The sequence below is a fragment of the Doryrhamphus excisus genome, linkage group LG18, assembly GCF_037039965.1.
Source record: "Doryrhamphus excisus strain RoL-2023G ecotype Guam linkage group LG18, RoL_Dexc_Guam_v1.1, whole genome shotgun sequence".
NCBI lineage: Eukaryota > Metazoa > Chordata > Actinopteri > Syngnathiformes > Syngnathidae > Doryrhamphus > Doryrhamphus excisus.
The window spans coordinates 68,895-71,518 of NC_136374.1; the positions used below are offsets into that span (position 1 = coordinate 68,895).

Here is a 2,624-nt window from a genome sequence, read left to right on the forward strand (position 1 = left end):
CTGACATGCACAGTCAACTGTGGGACCTTATATAGACAGTTATTATCTCAAGGATGATCAGTGGAAAAAAGATGCACCTGAGCTCAATTTTGAGCTTCATGGCAAAGGCTGTGAATACTTATGTAAATGTGATTTTTTTGTTTTCTATTTTTAATAAATTCAAAAACGTAAAAAAAAAAAACCTTTTTCACATTGTCATAATGGAGTATTTTGAGCTAAGAGATTAAATTAATACAATTGGGAATGAGGCTGTAACTTGACAAAATGTGGAAAAAGTGAAGCGCTGTGAATACTTTCCGGATGTACTGTATGTGCCCTGGGATTGGCTGGCCACCGGTCCAGGGTGTACCCCGCCTCTCGCCCCAAATCAGGCTCCAGCATACCCCCACCCTAGTGAGGATAAGAGACATAGAAAATGAATGAATAACTAAACCATGTTGGTGTCATTCAGCAGCTGTACTGTAATCTTACCTTGTCTAAGCTGTTGGGACCAAATTCTTGAGCGTCAACATCCTTCAGCATTCTGTTAAATGGATGGAGAAATCATTTCAATTATGGCAACTACAAAATCTAAAATCATCACAATGGTTAGTAGTCCAAACGACAAAGCTGCTTGACAATATTTGTTGGGTTTTTTTTTTTTTTTTTTTTTTTTTAAACAAAACACTCAAAATCAACTTAGTTCTTAACCCTAAGATGCATGAGTGACTGGACCCTACACTCTTCCATAAGAGTCCATATTTCTTGAAATGTATAAAAGCTAAGTTAAAAATTTGAATGGTATTATATTGAAAACATGTTTTTTTTCGGAATAACTGGAATATGAAATGATAAAAAAAAAATTCATTATGAAGATATTTCAAGAAAACAACCTGACTGGGTCATTTTTGACCCACTTATGCATCTACGGGTTAATACACATTTTTCATCTGTGTCTTGAAACCTAACCTAAACAAAACTCTTTTTTCCTCACAACGGGATATCGTTGAGGAACTCCATTATCCAACTCTTTAAATCAATAAAACTTAAAAGGCTAAACTGCCATTTCCAGATTCAAATAACCATATACATATTGTAATGTTACCTTCTGTAGGGGTTGGCCACCTTGACCCCGGCGGCGGCCTCTCTGTGGCGCGTCCTTCACCCCAGGTGTCTAGAGATGGTGTATGTGTATAGGTGAAATTAAAGTTCCAAAATTCACTTCCATGGAATACTTGTCACAAACAAAAACTCCCGCTCCCCGACGGTATCCACAAGACTCAGGTCGCTAGCATACTTCAACAAATGTTTGCGCTACACGCGGTTCCCATGGCTTAGAGGACACTGCTGCTGCCAAAATAATCACATAACATATATAAAAGGGACGAATCCTTACACATTTAATAAACATAAAAATCTCCTGTTCTGCAACCGAAAACAGCTCGCAGTTGATAGCGAGCTAGCTAGCTAGCTAGCTAGCTGGCTGGCAGGCTAAAGGTAAGCTAATGCTAACGTCGCGTATGTCACATTATGACACTGACGTAAACATTGAACAGGAACAGGAAAGGTGACAGAAAACAAGTCAGATAAGCATATGACCTACCCATATGGCTCCACATCGATGAATTTCCTTGTTAAACGACTGTCCACGTCGTCTTCCATTGTCTTCCCGTGAAAACATGGCGCCCTCGAACTTCGTCTTGGGAAGTCTGAGCTCAAACGATCCTCTGACGCATGCGCAGAATGGCATGGCACAAGGTGGCCATGTTCACTGTTAGTAGCTGCTGCAATCAATTACAGGTGTGACCGGTGGACCAGCCTCCTGCCATAGAAGGGAGTTCTGTAAAACAAAAAAAGGAGGGAAAGCGCAGTCAATATGCTTTCAAACTATATAGAATTCAGCCTGCTGTCTGCTTTAGTTTTTTGAATATGAGCCTCTGACGTTGAAGGCCGTGTGCTACTTAAGCTAGCTCAATGTATGCCGTTTAAAGGTCACTTAAAGCCATTTAACAATTATAATGTTTTAATAGCGTGTACAAAGAGTACAGAGAGTTTGCGTACTTACTACTCACACTTGTTCAATTTTCTTCAAAGTGCGTAAGAAGCAGGTTGCCCTCAGGCCGTCCCTCTTTTATTTGAAACCGCTCTATAGCGTGCCGGGCGGGGCTTCCGGCCGTCCGTGCTTCATCTGAATGTTGCGACCATCGTTTCCGGAAAGTGCGTCATGGCCCTTTAAGAAAAATGGCATTGTGGGAAGTCTGTGTGCTGTAGTTCTGCGTTTTTGGCACTAGGTGTCTCTGTTCTGCTTGTACACAGTGTGAACGCACTTAAGTGCAAGTATGCAAGTGTATGTTAAAAGTTAGCTTCTGCATGCATGTGCTTCTACCATATAAGACCATTCACTCGGGAAAGAGACGCCCACAGGAGGACTGAGGCTTCCAAAAGAAGACTTTGACTTTGTACCGCCCATAAGCGAGATAGGTCAGAGTCATCCAAGCTCTCGTCCACCTGTTATTTTTGGAGAAAAGGTCTCTGATTTGCTGTGCTAACCCACTGTTCTTTTAAGGAGAAGGACCTTTGGTCAAGCAACTTTTTCCTACGGAGCGACAAATTTTTGGAACTCCGCACCAAGTGCCTGATCTACC

General features: G+C 41.5%; 1 long non-coding RNA gene across 1 annotated transcript; it reads right to left on the reverse strand.

The window, feature by feature from the left end:
* Positions 1–537: 537 nt before the first annotated feature.
* LOC144902062 (uncharacterized) lies at positions 538–2,183 on the reverse strand. Its single transcript, XR_013630305.1, has 3 exons — positions 2,045–2,183; positions 1,583–1,819; positions 538–1,153 (listed from the first exon to the last, which is right to left on the reverse strand). It is a non-coding gene; the product is annotated as an uncharacterized LOC144902062 (long non-coding RNA).
* Between the last annotated feature and the right edge of the window lie 441 nt (positions 2,184–2,624).